At 31.7% G+C, this 20418-nt stretch overlaps 1 long non-coding RNA gene across 4 annotated transcripts; it reads right to left on the bottom strand.

Moving 5' to 3' along the window:
* Positions 1-3085: 3085 nt before the first annotated feature.
* On the bottom strand, positions 3086-19605 carry LOC141448581 (uncharacterized). 4 transcript variants are annotated; one of them, XR_012455140.1, is made up of 8 exons: positions 19411-19605; positions 13073-13942; positions 12012-12185; positions 11152-11567; positions 10864-11042; positions 9096-9225; positions 3939-4151; positions 3086-3336 (listed from the first exon to the last, which is right to left on the bottom strand). It is a non-coding gene; the product is annotated as an uncharacterized lncRNA (long non-coding RNA). The 4 variants fall into 4 exon arrangements; XR_012455138.1 differs by lacking the exon at positions 9096-9225 and having other exon boundaries at positions 19411-19604; XR_012455137.1 differs by lacking the exons at positions 3086-3336; positions 3939-4151; positions 9096-9225 and having other exon boundaries at positions 9994-11042.
* Positions 19606-20418: the final 813 nt, after the last annotated feature.

The following is a 20418-nucleotide window of genomic DNA, read 5'->3' as shown; positions in this document are numbered from 1 at the left end:
TTAATAAAATTTAATGTCAATCCCGGAGCGGCCCCCAAAATTGCTATGTCCGATGGCAATTAAAAAAAAAAATTCAAAACAACTCTTTATTACAATTTTTTATAATAACAATAATTCTACATATAATTATAATAGTTACTCAAACTTAGAACAATAGAACAAATCAAAAATTTACCTTAAAAAATTTAAAGTTATTCATCTCATTACTAGTACTAGCATCTCATTCCCTATCCACACACACAGCCCGACTGACCCCGCGTTAGTCCGCTCACTCCCCACTCCTTGTTCTATTAGAACTTTGTCACTTCTTTACCGACGTCACTACACATCAATATATACATATTCAGTTTTCATTAAATTTTATAGTTATCAAAATCAGGTTTGCAGTATCATACAGGCAGTTCGAAGGTTATTTATTACCTCCTGACTGTTACCTCTCAGTAATAGCGTTGCGGACTAAGGAGTAACTAACGACCAATGTGCAAGTAGAGCTGTAAGTTAACGTTTTAAATTAATACTTTGCAATTTTTTTTTTTAAAAAAAAAGAAAGAATAAGGACAAAAAATAATTAATACAAGGAAATAGAATCAATCATGTTTTTGCTAAATAAATAAAAGTAGTCGAAGTTGAACGTAAACATCGAAACTTTTTTGAAGAGTTTCTAAAATAGACTCTTAATGTTGTTTTTAAATTCATCTCCCTGAAAAAGAAAAATGTTTTAAAGGGATTGCTGGAGCTGGAGGAGACAATATAAAATTAAGATCTCTGGAAAAAGTTGTATCATGCTGGAGGTTTGTTTTATGGAGAAAACAGTTGTTTGAGGAAGTTCCATTTGGATTTGTAGTCGACGCAAGTGCCTTTTTTAAATTATAAAGCTATTACTTGTCGAGGGTGATGTTTCGAAGAAGCTGCTGTAAATTAGTCTTTATATAAATGGAAGCCTAGCGCAACTGGCAACATCCCTGCGACTGCCGCCATCTACTATAGTCTTTTGAGTAAGCAAGAGTACGAGGAAAGTTCAGACTATTGTTTATTTTTGAGGTATAATATCTATGGTAATATCCTATTGAGAAAAAAGGTAACATTAGAAGTAAGAAATCCCATCATTTCAACCAAATGACTAAAAAAATTATGGTCTCGAATGGTTTCTAAATCACACTTACAGATCAAGGATATAAATTGCTAGAAGTTACAGTTCTGAGAGAGTAAGGATAGTACACAATTAATTAGGAAATGTGGGTAAGTTCGTGAGACAATAACAAACTTACAGGATGTTGTAAAAAGAAGTAAGATTTTTCAGGGAAAGCCAATCGACAAGATGGGAAAATGTTGAGAAAAGAGAACAACTACTAATATGTTTGTATAAAATTGTGGCTGTGTCATGGACATCGGTATGCTTAAGATTTTTAATAGTATTTTTTTATTCTAACACCTTATTATATTCACTGTCACTATTTTACACTGTTTTATATGCAATCGAAAGTTTGTGACGACAGCTGACGATTAAAACTTGAAACGAACATCGTAGCTTCTCCGAGTCCAAATCTCGATACGCAGCAAAATGATCTCAAAATGGCGGCGCTTCCCCCTCCACCGCGCGCGATGCGTCACAGTCCTCGCTTATCGTAATGAATTCTTTGATCCTTTAGCTATCCAGTGGTCTAATTTAGTTTTGGATGTAGACAGATTCGAAACTATAATGCCAAACTGTATCCCCTGATTTTGTTATCATTAGGTTTTTTGGATTGCCTCCATATGGTAGCAAATTTAAAGACGTATTCACGTCAAAAAAAAAAAAAGGAAAAAAAGATGCTTAGATAAGTATAGAATCTAAACTAGCAGAAGATAGGTGTTAAGTGAGCAAATTCCAAATTTCAACCATTCATGTGCAATATATGTGATATGGGGTATGGTAATGTACGTAATAAATAAATCTAATTTTGTATCACATGGACAAATGTAATTTTCACAATCGGTATGCTTAAGATTAAGCATAAAATAAAATTTAAATAACTATGGATAGCTTAAATAATCAGTCAATATTGTAAATGCGGGCGAGCTCGCATGTGGTGTATTTAATATATTGAATATATAAAATGTTAAATATATAATGTATTGAATATATTTAATTTCTATGTTTTTAATTTCAACAATGAATATACATATTCTTGAATACAGTTTTCATTAAATTTCATAGTGATCAAAATCAGGTTTGTAGTATCATACAGGCACTTGGAAGGTTATTTATTACCTCCTGACTGTTACCTCTCAGTAATGGCGTTGCGGATTAAGGAGTAACTAAGGACCAATGTGCAAGTAAAGCTGTAAGTTAACGTTTAAATTAATACTTATTGAAGTTGCTACTAATGTGCATGTAAAACTGTAAGTTAATGTTTAAATCCTATTTTACAAGTATTTGGTATATTTCGTAGACAGGCATCTTAGGTAAGATCTAAAACGTGACCTTAAATTTTATGAACAATAAATTATATTCTTAGAGTATGTTCATTTTTTTTTTTGGCGCCTGATTCATTAATTCAAATGATTCAAATCGAAAATTAACAAACAGTAACATAAACTACATGCAAATTAGTTAAAAAAAGAAAGTGTTTTAGCACCTCTTCTCATTGAAAATTACTTGCAATTGAACCGTCGAAGCGACAACATCTTCCTAACCATTACACTCAACTTCATGATTCTTTGGGAGAGAGGTGTTGGATGTTAGACTAAGACTAGATATGTTTGGAGAGACGAGCGATATACCCTCCTGCATCACTCAAGTCGTACTGAATGAAAATGGCTCTTGCACCTGTATTTATTGTGTTACCAGGCGGCCATTTTTAAAACATCTGATCTATATAAAAGTCCAGCAAGTGCTGCTACCTGGTGGCGATTTTTGGAACTGTATATATACAAGTCCAGCAAGTGCTGCTACCTGGTGGCGATTTTTGGAACTATTCTTAATTTTTAGTGTTTTAACCATTTTTCTTTGTATATCTTTTAAATATTTGGTTATTTTTAAATCAATTTTGATTTTTAAAATGTATAATCATTAAATTAATGTAAAATTAGGTAAATAAAAACATTTTTTCAAGTATAACGTTTTTTTTTATTCTGTTACCAACTATACATCCTTTTTTGTTTACATAAAAGCTACATCTGTTAAATTAAGTTTTTACAATTCATTTTACAACTACAATAATTTTTTTTTTTTAATAACAATCAATAAACTTTGTTTGTGTATTTGTTTCGGATAGAATCCCATTGTCTTTTTCATTTTAGCTTAGGTTGATGAACAGTTTTGCTTGCACTACACCGTTATTAGCTGCTTATAATCTGAAAATCAACATTATAGAATGTAATCATGGTTTATTAAGAAGCATTCTCTTCTTTGAAACGATAAATTAAAACTTAAATCTCCTGAAAGAATTAATTGTAGAAAGAAGCAATAGAAAACTTTGTATTATTAAACCTTACTTTTTTAAAATGAAGTATTTTTCTATCAAAATAAATTATCTTGCATTCAATTTTCTTGAAACAAGATCAATTTAGTTTAAATTTCTTAATTAAAATGAAAAAAGGTAAATTAATGAACTATTTTTCATTAAAATGAAATATGAATATAACTTTAGCTATAGCATTGAAATTTAAACGTAACTAATTTTTTTAGGAACCTAAAACCTTTTTATCTATGGTAATGAATTCAATTAAACACATATTTTTATTGACAATTAGGTTTATTTATTGACAAATTTTAACAGTTATATGGGATTGAAAAATAATGCAGTATTTATATGTACGGTTGACGTATTTTTCAATAAAATTAAAAAACTTCTTTCAACAAAATTAAAACTTTTGAAAGGAAAAGAAAGCTACCAGAAAAAGGTTTCATTTACTGTTGCATGCCTTTAAAAGTACTAAATAGTGGATAAGATTACCTGAAGAACAGCTCCACGAGATGAAGATCAGGCAGTATGGTAGGTTCATGGATGTCCTTACTGTGGTAGGAGTAGGAATAGATGCGAATCACCTCAGCACATTTACGGTCAATGTAAAGAAGAGTCCTCAAAGGTAATTATTCCAGATGAAAGCTGAACTTTATTGAGCAGCAAGCCAGCAAAGGGCTATAGAAAGAGCCCATAGGAAAAGCACTGGAAAGTGAACACTGCATTAGTAACATTTAAGACTCGATTAAGAAAAATGTACCATTTAAAAGTTGAGAATTGCAGTAAAGAGTTTTATAATTCATAATTATACTTAAGGTTTCAATTAAATTAAGTTTGAGAAGTATGTTGCCAGGAAAAAAGTAATGTACATACATATTTTAATAAAATAAAGACATATTTGAAAAAAAAAACTACATATTTTATAACCTCTCAATATTTCACATTAAAATGAATCTTCACTTTCTGAATAGTTGATTTGTTGTTCGTATCATGTTAACAATACAATCACTTCTTTGATAATAATGTAACAATAGTGAATATTTTTCTGTAGGTGTTATTCGGATTTCTATCAATCATCTTAAATTGATCAGTTTTAATTAGAGAATTTGAACTCGAAACTAAATATCAATCTTACACAATAGAAATCAAACACGGTACACTGTTAACGAGAGCATTTATTTCTTTCTAAGTAAGTTTTTAACTAAGTACAGATTAGTAGATTGTCAAGTATGTGAGTGACTACAGCCACTGAAAACTATTACGAATAGAAGTTTTAAGTATTAGTGTTGTTATCACGAGTCTTTATTAAATGGGAATGAGTGGGTTTGAGATGCTGGAGACCAGGCTATTGTTTGTCAGCTAATCCCACGTAGTTGCATTAGTGTATGAATGATTAGGGCGTTAATAGAAAGAAATGATCAAATATTTTAATGAATTAGAATTATTTAAAAAGTAAAACTTTAAAATCTTTAGAAAGCACAAAAAAACTACTAAATATGTAAGGAAATCTAAACCCAACTCAATTATTTAAAACACCAAAATTTTCTATTTATTGACAAATTACATTATCCTAGTGGAATGTGGTACAGAGAGCAAGCTGTTGACCAATTATAAACGGCAAAGAAGGGTAATAAATTTAGGTTCAAAATGTCAACAACTCTGGAAATTAGAATTGTAGCTAACGATAAAATTTATCTTTTTGGATAATAAAAGTACTAAGTACTTTTAATAAACTAAGTACTATTTACAATTTATGAATTGTAAATTTAATTCAGCAACAAGAAAATATATCAAATCATAGCCAATATCCCTTTACTTTCATAGATCCTAATAAAAGGCAACTGAGGTCTGGTTAAAAAGAGGTTAAATTTAGTGTTGTAGACTTAGCGTTTAAATCAAATAAACAAATGTTGATATAACTTACTTGGTTTGTTTTGAATCCTTTAGAAGTTAAATTGCCCATCTCTGGATAAACATAATCTTAAAGATTTAGCCAAGAAATTATGAAAATGCAGTAAATGAGAATGTACGCCCACAACACACTGGCAATGATGTGGAGATTAAAATTTGCATCATTTAATTTTGTACAAATTATTCTGAGATGTATACTGAACTTATTACCGTTTTCTTAACTGACAGCACTTATAACCTTTCCGCAGATTAGTTGCACCTATTTTACTATAAGATTTAAGTAAGTTTTATCAGTTAGTTTCGTACAATTGATTTAATGTAGCCAGGAGTTATTTAAAAATATTCATTACAAACTTTGTCACACCGCGTCTGCATCGTGATAAGAAGTTTAAGGAGGTTTCTTTTAGGTTACAGAACAGTGATGCCTAAATTTTTAAATAATATTTAAAAGGTTGCTAACTTTTAATATAATTATTTAAATTTATTTAGTAGGTAAATATGTAACGTCAGGATTTTTAATTATAACTATTGCTTTTAAAACTATAGTTTAGAGTTTTTTTACTATTTGTCCTGTAAGTATTTCATAAAGAACCAACTTAAAAAAAAAATAAACAACTAAGAAACTAGAAAAATAAATAAATAAACTTGTATTTATTGTGAAATAAAGAATAAATTTATAAATGTATTACATTATCTGTTTGTTTATTATTATTATTAGCGATTAACGTTCTTCCCTATATAAAGGATTATTCCTTTCCTAAATTTAGTGTAATAATGGGCCGATTATTTAGTGATAGTAGAAAATCAATTTGTAACAAAAATATAAGACGCAGTCCAAAAATCAATACTTTTGAATACTTAGTAAATAATATTTCTCTACTATATTGCAACCAACTATTACGCATTTTAAGTATATTTAGAACAAATAACCAAATATGAGATGTTTGTTCAGTTTGAAGAAGGTTCTTCCCTACATTCTTACCTATGCTTGCAAGTCCTGGGCACTTACCAATAGACATAAAAGTCAAATCCAGGTAACAGAGTTAAAGTATGAGAAATGAAAAGAGAAAGACTCGGCGTAATTATAAGAAGAGAGCAGACAAAAGTGCGGATGGACCCAGCAGGATCGTCTAGGCTCACCTACCAAACACTGGATGAAGGTAAGAAGAGAAAGAGGTGGATGCAGGTTGAAATGGATGGATGGGATAAAAGAAGCTAATCTTAAAAGGAACATGGAGGTGTAAGGCTGTAATAAAGAAGTAGACTAAATGTGAAATCTTTTGTATTGAATTAAAATATATGTATATACATTTTACAGTTGGTTCAAAAATTAAAATGTAATGAATGACTTCAACAAATGAAAAATTTCATGTTTCAAGTTTACCCTATGTTCTGCCTCGGTGTAGGCCTTAGATTTTATTTAAAATGGTTAATATGAAAAATTTACAGATAAGTATGGAAATCGCTAGTCGCCTCTGACCACTGCACTTAATTTAGAAAAACCCGCCGGGAAAAATAGGCATTACTAACATTAGTCAGTAATTTCCTTGGAGGACCGAGTTCCTTCCATGGATTTGGAGGGACTCCCCCCTATTATATAGGTAGCCTTTTCTACAGCTCTTGCTCTGGGGTTTGGCAGTGCTTACTGAAGGGAGGGTAGTTACCATATTTCTACCAGAGTTCATGGAGCACTTGTGGTATTTAATGATGATTCCCTCGTTGCAGGTATACTCCCCATGGTTCGGAGTCGTTTCTGACCTGCATATTTGCTGGCCACTCGCTATTCGCCCACCGTCTTGAAGCTAGAGGCCCAAGCCTCCGGATTTTTAGCGATTAAAGTTGTAAATAAAATTCTAAAAAAAAGTCGATCAAGTGAAATTGCCACTCGACTGAATAAATTTTCTATTTTCTTCCTATTTTTCTGGAAAACTGTTAAGTTCTAAGAAAATTTATGTAATTTAAGTGAAAAATCGTGTAGTGTTTTACACATCATTTCATGAATAAACAAAATTTGGATTATTTTTTAATAAACTTTGACTTTATTACCATTCATAAGCATGCAAGAGTTAGTAATTATTGACTTTTACCATGAAATATTTGCATCGATAAATAAATCAGACTTACTTTTTCATGTTTTTTAAGTAACCCTGGAAATATATGAAATATTTTTGACATGAAATTCGGTTAAAATAAACATCAACACATTTCGTAGTGCACAAAACACACCCACACACTACGCATTACAGAATGAAACTTTTACAGAACACTAACACCAACAACAATTTGCCTGCTCTATGAACGCATCAATGATGGAGAAGAAAAAGTAATAATCATTGAATCATAAAAATTCCAAATATGAATATTTAAAAAAGGAAAAAGGTGAATATTTAGAAAATTATGTCAGTTGAATTATGTTCTCAAGTATTTTTTTTAACTGTTACATATTTAAAAAAATGATCTACCAGTAGAAGTTCTGTTTATTAAAACTATAAAATGCTCAGTTCTGTACAAAAATAAACAGCATTTTTTCTAACTTCTTGGGCGAAAGAAATTGTTGGATAAAGAAGCGAAATTAGCCAAAACTGACAATGTGGACTCCAATTGATGGGAGGAAATTCCTTGAACCAATAGATTCACCAGAGCCAATGGATATTGATCAAACGATTATAGATGAACCAATGGATATTGACTTAGAAGATTTCACCTATTTGTTCGACACAAACCATTTAACACAATTACCATTTAAAACTGTACACAGTAATGGCCAAGTTAACTATTGTACTCCTGAAACTAATACGTTGATACCGTGCATTAAAAAGAATTCAAATAAAACGAAGAAACATTATCGTGTAAGTTACTTTCCATGGGTGAAAGAGATGGGTTCACCGGGTGTCTATTACCCGTTAATCGATCATGAAAATCTATAGACAATGTAACTGTTGAACAATAAATAGATTTATTCAGTGATGCATTCAGATTTATTTTCTGGTTGAATCAAAAAACTATTTTTTTTACTGTTCATTAAGAATCGATTTCAGTGAACCAAAAATTAAGTATCTGGATAAACACTAAGTTACCTACCTTTTTTTTTGGGGGGGGGCATTTATGGCCTAAAATCTTTATTTTTTACAAATAAGATCAGCAGGGAATTAAATGCTATTTTTGTCTTGTAACTTTTGTGGAAAGAACAAATTTGTGTGAAATGTTCCCGCTAGATTTAATATAAATTTATTTATAAAATATATAATGTGCGGCAAAAAAAAGTGACATCATTTTCTAATTAATTGCTTTAACCAACACTAGGGAGTTTGAATTTTGGAAGATTGATTGAAGGGAGATATTTTAAGCCTCCTCATTTTTGCCCTTTTTTAAAATAATAATAAATACCAGTATTTTGAAGACAATGACGTGAGAGGTATAAGTATCACTTCCGTTAAAGATTGAATTTTTTTTTTTTTTTACACAACTGAAATTTTGATGCTTTTCTAGACTTAAGCAGATGCACAGAAAAATGATAGAAAATATTATTTCACTGAAAATTCATCTAAATCTTGTAAATCCTTTAGTTTTCTCAAAGAAGATGCTAGAAAGTGGAAGAGTTATGGTTTTTCTGTCATAGTACTTAGATAGGTTCGAATGAATTAATTTTCTTTATAGAGCTCTTTGACGATAGCAGTCTTAGATGATTCAGGACATTATTTCAGAGGCTGTTATTTAATAAGAATTATTTTAAATTACCTGAAAAAATATTTCAATTTCGGTCGACAGAATGGCCAGCATGTACTCCAGATCTAAACCTTGCTGAACATCTATCTAGGACGTCCTAAGTTGTCAAAAAGAATTACTTCACCAAAAACACTCTTCGAGGCTTGAGGTTTCCATTGAATGAGGAACATGAAAATTTCGCTCAGAATAGCAAGAAAAAAAAGAAGTAATTATACCTGAGTATCAGTACCTTAACACACTAAAAATCGATGCACAATATTCTATAACCCCTTAGAAACCTCATCATACCAGCAACAATGATAAATAGATAGCCTAATATTTTAAAGTATCAAATTGTTTGAAGTACTTAGTAGCTTATAAATGTTTGTTTCATGAATTAAGTTTTTGTATGACCATTTGTAGACTTTATTAAATTTCTAATTCCTTACTTATTACAGTAAAAATAAGTAAAGTTATTTATGAGAAATTAATTGAGAAACAAAGGTAAACAATAGGGGGGTTGCCACTTATTTAAGCACACAGTCTATACATACATATGTAGAACAAAAACCTAAAAGGATTGAAGCACTCAAAGCGCCTTTGTTGAGGACAGCTGACTAAGAGAGAATTGATTGTTGATTGCAAGGCAGCTTGATGCTATTTCTCATAGATTACAATCGTGACATCTCTGCTCCGGTCATTGATAAAAAAAGGTAGCCATTAATTCCAATTGTAACTATGCATAAAGAAACTATCTCTCTCCTTAATTGGAATAAAAAAAAAGAGATTTTTTTTCTACCAAAATTCCGAAGTTCTATAATTCAGGTTTGTTTTTAAAATAAGATTGAACTAGATCTGTTTTTTTTTTTTTTGGAAGTAGGAAAGAAATCTGGAATAAGGGAGAAAGATGAATCAGCACCTGGACACAGACTCAGTACAAATTACATTTAATTATGTTCAGTTTAAGGTTTTTACATAATCGAAGTTAACTTAAATATGTGAAAATGAATTTAAAAATTACTTTTTTTGTACATTATTGCTTCTGTATGTGTATATAAACAAATTATTTGTGTTGAAAGTTGTAATTTACATTTTTTCGAAAATGTTGCTCTGTTTTTGACCACTTGAAAATTACGTAACAGATTTTAGGTTTGCTTCTGGAGAATTGACAGCGTTTCGATAGGTTTTTTTTTTTTCAATAATCTTTCTTGATGTATGTTAACAGGATATTAGAATAAAATCTAGGGGAAACACTTCTCTTGAGTAAAGGAAATAGAGAATATTATGGGCTGTGGAGGCGACATACGATATTAATCAATTACTAACGGCAGAATCAAATAATTTTGTATCTCATCAACTAGCTGACTGTAGGAGTCAAGCAAAAAAAAAAAAAGACCGAGGATATTTGAAGGAGCTAGGCCTGAATCAGCGAGTGTAACTCGGACGGGAGATCAATTTAGAAAAGACTGATGGATGAGGGGTGGTGTTTAATCTAGTTACTAACTTTAAAAAAATCACATGTTTAAGTTGAGATATAAAACACCAATTGTAAAAATAAATAAAGAATTGCTTGAAACAATTCTCGAGTACTTTTCTGTGATATTGGCGGAATTATTACACTAAATGGATACTGATTCTTCCGAACGTTACAACGCCAGATGCACTAGGGAATACAGAGTTCTATTTGAATTTGGACATTTTTATTTCATTTTCTTTTCCAGTGAACAAGTTTAATCTGATTTTAATTTTTCTTTGTTGTATTACTATTATTCTAATAAGAAATGATTTAGATGATTCATACCTCTGGCTTGAAAACTTGCAATTTCAGTTGGTAATGATTTGACTCCAAGGAGTGGTTATACCTAAATGCTGAAAATCCCGGTCTTCCTAGAACATCCTAGTAGAATCTAAGGGAGCTATGAATGGGCAGATTAGATCTATTTGGTTGTGGTGTAGTTCGAAAAGCGTTGAGTTCAGCGCCTACAAACCAGAATATTTCACACACAATTTTTGCAACGATTACGAAGTATTGTAACAATGAAATAAAAAGTGAATTAAAAGCTTGTATTTTGTTCTGTTTTGTTTATACCTTCTTTTTTATTATTTTCTCTCCCATCGACAGGAGAAAGAAAGTTATTACCGGGAAGTTTGCTGCTAATGAGGTGAAAGGAATGTGGGTGTCCCTTGACCATTTGGTAGAGTAGGAATAACTTCTTTTACCACGAGTAGAGGCAGAGAATAGATCGTAAGACACTTCTTCTTTCTTTTTTTTTTACACAGTTTTTGAACTAGCCAGAGTTTATTTTTAATCAGATGAGATCTTTCGATTAATATGTTACAAAGAAAAATTTTAGCCTCACAAATCCATTAAAACACAAGAATATATTATCTATTTTATCAGTTTACAGTTGTTCTTCTTCCATTTTATTCTCAACATCCGGAGCACTAAGATTTCAGGGGGGAACCATGTATATTTTCAGTGTTGTTAAAAGTAGGCCCGTTCACCTAAAAAAACAAACTATTTTGGTAAAGTTAGTTCTGCCACTGGTAGGTTATAAATTGAACTATCTTCGATATTTGGAGGTGATATCGATTCAGAGGTCGTTGAAAACAGCAGAAACCTACACCAAGTATTCTTGGGAGGAGGGGAGAAAAATAAAATGAAATAAAAAACCTAATTCTGGAAAGGAAGGACTCTTGATCTAGTTTTCACTGAACGATTTATCCTGTCTTTTAATTGGAAAGGCAAGTTACAAAAATATTCCAGATATTTTTCCTTACTACAATCCTGTTCTATTCGATATAATTTTTAGATAATTTTTTTTTTTTACAAAAGAATTTTGTATTAATTGGGTAAATATCTTATTTTCTAATGGAGGTGTATCAGCTGTCACATCTCGTTATCGAATATTTAGAAACATAAGCTGTGTTCGGACGTTTTGAACTTACATCAATAGTTGCAGTATAGCTCACAATTTCAGCTGGTTGGTTACTTTTTACCATATCATACATGAGGTAATAGACGGACTCACCATCCAGGAAATATTCTTGCGAATTGAAAATATAATTAAAATTCCAAATTTGGGAAATTGATCATCCAGAAAGAGAAATTACAGGACGAAACTGAAAAAAAAATTTTTTTAAAATCAAAATTGCATTTGCATGCTGTTATATAGGTAGCTATGAAAGAATAAGAAAAGTTAGGTTTCTTTATTTGAAAAATATTTTGGGTAGGCTTAGCCGTAACTACTGTCCTTAAAGAAAAACCAATGTATCATCAACAATCAAATCAGTAAATTAAAAATGAAATCGATTGCATCGATTTCTAATAGCTAGGATGTATGCACAAATATGGCTGCGTATATCTATAAACTACATTACTAAACCAAACTCCTGCACTCAACAATGCAGACATCCATTGTGCAATAAACAGAGCAAAATGCAATGAAAAAAAAAAAAAACTTGCAGATTTTTGTAAAATCTTGAACAAACAATTGAGGGGCACCCCCCCTCAATGATGGCTCTGTAGTAGTATAATAACAAGCTACTTCAACTTGCCCTTGAAGAATACAGGACAGGCGCTGCCGACTTAAGCGTTATTAGTTGGGCACGTGTCAAATCAACGTGTCTTCTAGTCACGTGTCGTTCATTCTCACCCACCCACCATTAGAATATTCTCTACTAATTAGTTAGTAGGTCTGAAGAATATGGATGTACTTGTGCTTTCACATTTTTTTGTAGACCATGGACGCCTCGCGTTTTATTGCCCAGATAGCGCTCTAGAAACTAATCTAGAAACCCAGTTATGCTAAAAATTATGGTGTAAAGAGCATTTTTTGTTTTTTGTTTTGTCTTGGTCAGTATTAAAGTCACAGTTCTGGGCGGTATCCAAACTTTTTTTTTTTCTGTAAATGTTGGATAACCAATAGTTTGTGCTTTTACTACTTTTGCTTTTTTGTTAAATTTACTGCTTCTCAATCTATGTACAGCTAAAACCAATTTGGACTTACCTTCCAATATACATCCAAGCTTCCTTTTTTATTTCACTAGCTCATTAGAAATAACTACGTCATGGACACTCTCCAGAGAATGTGTGAATGACGCTTCTTTTTATTTTATTTTTCTTGAATTCCCCACCCCCACGAGATATGAACCGACGGCGTTGGTGGGGATAAAGTGACTGCCTACTTTGCAGTTCCCATGTGTACAGACTGCACAAGTTTCGTTTCTTAACTAGTGAAAAACCTTCTTCTAAAAAAAAAAAAAAAAAACAAACTGGACTGGAGAGCGCTTAGCAACGTTTTGCTTCTGCAGAAGTGGTTATTGCAGACTCAATTGCTGTTGAAGAGTATACAATAAAAAAAAAAAGTTTGCCTACGTTCCCCCACTCTTTCTGTGTTTTTCTGTTTTTATACTTCTTTGTACATGTCTTGCAGCGACATGTAAGTGAGGGGGGGGGGCGAGCAAAGCGCTGCCCTTGTTACTAAGGCAACACTTACCCACACTCTTCGTCCCTTCGCTCTTTCTCTCGCGATCTATCTCTCTCTCTTTATAAACCTTTTCTTTCTCTTACTCAACACACCACTAACTATCAAATACACACACACACACACACCGCCAGAAATAATGAGATATCGAACGAAAGAGAAGAAAAGCATAAACTTGTTTTTGAAGGGATTCGGTCACTAATTAGAGAAGAGCTAGTGAACGTCTTTGGATAGTGAGCGTGGAAGAAAGAGATATTGACTGTGCGAGTGAATGCGACGTCTTCTCGTTAGTGAAGTCCCATAAGGGGATGTCCCAAGCAGTTCTGTTCGGACCAACAAAAGTTTCTTTTAGTCTTCTCTTGTCCTTCTTCAAATCACTACCATTTAATATACCTGAAATTGTGATTTAAAAAAACAAAAAATTACTAATTTTGTTATTATTTTCGAAGGGGGAAGAGGATTGTGTTTAGTGCGCAAAAAAGTTTAAACGGTCAGTGTTCTAAGTGAAACATCCACAAATAATGGTAAAAATCCAATAGCAGCATAGTTATATCCATGGATTTAAACATTCCAATCCATTATTGCACTCTTAATCTAGTAACTTCCCCAAAGTCCTTTTTTGGATGAAGAAGATCCACTAACTGATCCCCATAGATATGCAGGCGTTAGGGGGAACATTGGTGAAAAGGTGAAACATAAAGAAGAGCCATGCTTGAACATATATAACTAAAACTGGATGACGTCATAATTGTAGAGGATGCGCGCGCACTTTTGAAGACAGGTTACAAAGAGGCAGGTACCTTATATATCTAATTTCTAGAAAATTATAATATTCTCCTACGTTTATAAGAGAAACTGTAGCAGGTTGGGTGAAATTTTGCGATGTTGAAATTTCAAAAAAAAAGTATTGTTTTAAGAGTTTGATGAATTTAAAATTGAGTGGTTTTTAGCAAACGTTGTGCCTTGGTAATCTTTTTTTCTTTTTTGGGAGAGACATCCTAAAAAATGTATATCTCTTTTATCGGGAAGAAGAGAAGTTTTCCGGGCTATTACTTACAAGTTTCTGTCTACTGCAACAGCAGTGAAAGATCCTGTTTTATTGTTCAAAAAGGGCTCCTCTACCTGATCGCCTTTTAGGAAGATACGTTCTGTTTAATCTCTACCAAGAAATATCAAGACCAAAAGAGTAAATAATTCATTCCGTTTGCCCAGTCTGCTATTATAGGACTCCAGTGTTATCAGTTGGCGATGGCCTAGGATTACCTCGCAAGCTCAATGAACTATGGTAGAGAAAATAAGTTTCCTTATTATAGTTACCGAGGAATAGTGGCTGTTTGTAAGGAAATGTAAGGTGACCAACGCCCTGGCAAGACAAGGCAGCACCAAAACTCCTTTTTTTGGCAGATATAGGACCAGAACATAACATTGAAAAGGACTGTTCATTATTTTTGGAGACTGAATCATAGTTTCAATAGGATGAAAAATAAATGCCAGTTTCAGTCATGATAAACTTTATTATGCCGAGCTTTCGACCTAGGGACTAGGGTCATCTTCAAGGCTAATTTACAATATACTGTTTTACATCATTAGAGACTGGATAGAGCCCATGAACAGACAAGACAGAAGACACACCAAAATGATGTAAAACTGTATATTGTAAATTAGCCCTGAAGATGACCCTAGTCCCTAGGGCGTAATAAAGTTTTTCAAGACTGAAACTGGCCATAATTTTTCATCCCATTGAAAAGGACCTTTAAAGTCAATTCATCCCCGAATATCTCTAAATAACTTCTTTCCCCAAATAAAATGTATTACATAAAAGATGATAACTTTTTTTGGGCAATAGATATACCAAATTCAAAGAAAAGAATAGGAATTGTTTTCGAAAAAAAAACTCAAAAAATGAAAAATTGAGCTAGTAAAGAATCAATTATGGTTGGCTAATTTTGTCCCAAAAATATGGTGGCCCTCCTGAACCAAATATAAAAATTAAACTTACTGCGAAGTTTTGTTTTAAAGTTATGCTAAAGTCAGACAGAAAGACGAATTCTCTCTCTGCCTAGTTGGCTTTTACTGATTGGTTAACAGGGGATCTTACTCTGGTTTAATATATTAAATCCAAAAACCACTGGAACTTAAAAGATCTATTATGCCACAATATTCGTACAGCAGTAAAGTGTATGTGTAAAAGAAAAATAAGGCTGTTAGTTTTCTAAACTCAAATATCTGCACAATCAATCACCTTTGTTGTCTCTACGAGGGTTTTGAATTTTCTCAGAATGGAGAACACTGAGAAACTTCTAGGAGAGATAATTCCCAAAAGAAGTGGCTGGTCAGCTGTCCCTAACTTACGGCCTCTCCTGTCTAAAAGCTCAAAGATTCCTCTGTGGTACCTCATAATTCCATAATTGCTTGAAAAGGCCAATAATCACTAGCTTGCTAACATCGTGACACCACCGAAAGGTTATGGTAGGCAGAGGCTAATTTCTAGCAATTATTATTATTTTTTAAAACATATCTACAACACAAATTTTACAGATAAACTGTAGTTCCACAAAGGCAAATTAATAAAAAAGTGAATACACTCAAACACACACCCAAATATAAAAATCAATTCCAAAAAAATAAATGATTTCAGTAAAAATAGAACCTCAAATTATACATTCCCCTTTAAAAGTAAGTTACAAATATGTGACATCATAATTACTATAGTTCTTCAGAACAGTAATAAAAATGTAGATAATCATATACAAAATTTTAAGCGAATGTCTGAATTCAAACATTAAAGATAAGACTCAGAACTTCTATAAACACCATGATGATGATAGCTAACTAAACATATTTTTTATTCAAGTATAATTGATTACCAATAATATAAAAATTAATAAATTACCAAACATTAATTTATTTGACTTTTTCATATCATTAAATTAGTTCAAGAATAATCATTAACTAAAAATTTAAAAGAATATATAAAAAATAGTACCTATTAGGAATCTAAACAAATTAGTAGAAATAACCATGGAAGTTAGTTGCTGCATCACGCAACAGATGTCGTGGAAAGCTCGTTTCAGAATACATATCTTTTAATGCCATAGGTTTTAAATTTTTCAAATTCCTATTTGATTTTAAAATAAAACCTTTCAATTAAAACCTGCCCCATTAATTAGCGCGTTGATCACCAACAAAAACCACTTCAAATTACTTACTAAAACAATCAAATAAGTCACTTATGCTGATAAAAACGAGAGACGAAAAACTTTAGATGTTAAAAAAAATCTCTTCCTTATATAATTAAAAAATTATCAAGAATTATTACTATTGTAATACGTAAATTCACGAACTAACAAATTAATCAAAGCTAGTCTATTTTCCAATAGAATACATTAACTAACGCTTAAATCCACGTCACTGCCCTAATCTAAGAAGAATGCACAAAAAATCTAGGTATTGTTATCAATAATGTTTACGTCGGTCAAAAATTGGTAAGTTATGTAAACATAGAAAACTTCAAACCACGATATATCCAGTTCTAATGTCGCCAAAATGTTGAAATTTCACTCAATTGTGGAGATAGTTAATATCTAGCATTGTGTACAATTTCATCAAAATCTAATCGGTAGGAAGTGAAATATTAAGACTCAAAGTTAGCGAGTTATATAAACCTGGTTAAATTTCAAACCACTATATCTCAAGTTCTAATGTCTCCGAAATGTTAAGATTAACATCCAGTTGTAGAGATAGTAGGTATCTAATATTGTGTACAATTTCATTGAAATCTGATCGGTAGGAAGTGAAATATTAAGACTCAAAGTTAGCGAGTTATGTAAACCTGGAAAATTTCAAACCACTATATCTCCAGTTCTAATGTCTCCGAAATGTTGTAATTTCATTCAATTGTAGAGATAGTAGTTACCTAGTATTGTGTACAATTGCATTGAAATCTGATCGGTAGGAAGTGAAATATTAAGACTCAAAGTTAGCGAGTGATGTAATCCTGGAATATTTCAAACCACCATATCTCCAGTTCTAATGTCTCCGAAATGTTAAGATTTCATCCAGTTGTAGAGATAGTAGGTATCTAATATTGTGTACAATTTCATTGAAATCTGATCGGTTGGAAATGCAATATTAAGACTCAAAGTTAGCGAGTTATGTAAACCTGGTTAAATTTCAAACCACTATATCTCCAGTTCTAATGTCTCCGAAATGTTAAGATTTCATCCAGTTGTAGAGATAGTAGGTATCTAATATTGTGTACAATTTCATTGAAATCTGATCGGTAGGAAATGCAATATTAAGACTCAAAGTTAGCGAGTTATGTAAACCTGGTTAAATTTCAAACCACTATATCTCCAGTTCTAATGTCTCCGAAATGTTAAGATTTCATCCAGTTGTAGAGATAGTAGGTATCTAATATTGTGTACAATTTCATTGAAATCTGATCGGTAGGAAGTGAAATATTAAGACTCAAAGTTAGCGAGTTATATAAACCTGGTTAAATTTCAAACCACTATATCTCCAGTTCTAATGTCTCCGAAATGTTAAGATTTCATCCAGTTGTAGAGATAGTAGGTATCTAATATTGTGTACAATTTCATTGAAATCTGATCGGTAGGAAGTGAAATATTAAGACTCAAAGTTAGCGAGTTATGTAAACCTGGAAAATTTCAAACCACTATATCTCCAGTTCTAATGTCTCCGAAATGTTGTAATTTCATTCAATTGTAGAGATAGTAGTTACCTAGTATTGTGTACAATTGCATTGAAATCTGATCGGTAGGAAGTGAAATATTAAGACTCAAAGTTAGCGAGTGATGTAATCCTGGAATATTTCAAACCACCATATCTCCAGTTCTAATGTCTCCGCAATGTTAAGATTTCATCCAGTTGTAGAGATAGTAGTTACCTAGTATTGTGTACAATTGCATTGAAATCTGATCGGTTGGAAATGCAATATTGACTCAATGTTAGCGAGTTATGTAAACCTGGTTAAATTTCAAACCACTATATCTCCAGTTCTAATGTCTCCGAAATGTTAAGATTTCATCCAGTTGTAGAGATAGTAGGTACCTAATATTGTGTACAATTTCATTGAAATCTGATCGGTTGGAAATGCAATATTAAGACTCAAAGTTAGCGAGTTATGTAAACCTGGTTAAATTTCAAACCACTATATCTCCAGTTCTAATGTCTCCGAAATGTTAAGATTTCATCCAGTTGTAGAGATAGTAGGTATCTAATATTGTGTACAATTTCATTGAAATCTGATCGGTTGGAAATGCAATATTAAGACTCAAAGTTAGCGAGTTATGTAAACCTGGTTAAATTTCAAACCACTATATCTCCAGTTCTAATGTCTCCAAAATTGTAGAGATAGTTGATATCTGATTCATTTATGCTGAAATATCAACTCTACAGACGGACAGAAGAACAGAATCTGCTACTTTGTCTTTCTTTCATTTTGTTTCTAACACACTTTTGCGAACACGTGCAGAAAAAGTTGTAAACACTTTTTTTTTTTCGTTTTCAGTGAAGTTTGATGCTTAAATTTCATGCGAAAATGAGATATAATGAAAATGTGCACTATTTCCTAACTTCCTCTTACTAGTATAGAGAGAATAAAAAAAAGTTAACTAGTACGTAACAAGCTTTAACTAGAAACTGTAAATTGGAATTGATTATTGCCTAGTTTCTATCTAGAATCTAGTGGATGATACCTATCTGAAATTCAAATGAATATCTCAGAAGGAATAGCAATTTTTCGAATTGTTATACACATCACGTAGTACATGGAGTGCAGAACTATCTACTTATTTGTGTGAATGTGTGTGTTTTATAGAAAAGAGGGAAATACATACCCTTGTCATACTAGAGCTAATCATGTTGTATAACCAGGCAGGCTAATATAGAAGCACTTCTTGTTTTTCCACTTGTTTAAAATGGTAATTTGTAGTGTGTCACAGATTTGGTGGAAAATTGAATTACTACTGTTTAATGTAATTCTACGATACGTCATAGCCATTGTGTGTTACCTTCCAGTGCTGCTATATAGTCATGACACAAGCTTGCACACATGATTGCTTCACTTGCCAAATCGATTAAATTACAAATTTATGAATTTTATTAAATTTTAATGCCTCTAACTGTATAATAATCAAAACAAATTTCACTGATAATAAGTATTAACACTACTAAATGACAAAATATTTTTGCCATTGAATAATGAATAATTTATTTCAGGAGTTAATCGATAAACTCCCTTACTTTAATGTAAACTGTAATTAACGCAATTGACGACTTTTTTTTTATACACAATAAACTTTTCTTTTTAATGCAACAATGTAATACGAGACAATAACAGTAAACTGGTTATTGTGGTTGCCCCATCACGAAGAAAGAGATTAATCAGTTGCATTCTAATTTCCACAGAAGCATTATAACGATATGTTACATCTTATTCTTTTAATAAGTCATAAGATAAAAGATATATCTGCAGCAATTTAGTCTACATCGTTTATCTGAATTTATTGTTTAACAAGGAATTTTAAAAAACAATATATACCTACTACTTTTTTCAGCTTTTTGTTTTGTGGAGTTAATCGATTTGGTAAATGAAGCATTTATATAGTAAATAACACTTCTTTTATTTATTTTTATTTTTTTGAAGTGGAAATTAGCGTAAATAGGTCTACATTGTCTGACGCCATTCTTACTAGAACTTATACCAAACACGGCAATTCTTTCCTGTAAAATACAGTTTTTCCGAAACTATTATTAAAAGTGATAGTTTTATAAATAGATAAATTAAGCAAATTCATGTTTATAGAAGAATCAATGCTGGGAAGAGGAAAATTTGTACAATTTTT

Source organism: Rhodnius prolixus, unplaced genomic scaffold (genome assembly GCF_049639745.1).
Source record: "Rhodnius prolixus isolate KJV_2025 unplaced genomic scaffold, Rpr scaffold_2, whole genome shotgun sequence".
NCBI classification, from domain to species: domain Eukaryota; kingdom Metazoa; phylum Arthropoda; class Insecta; order Hemiptera; family Reduviidae; genus Rhodnius; species Rhodnius prolixus.
This window is presented reverse-complemented; position numbering and strand designations above follow the sequence as displayed.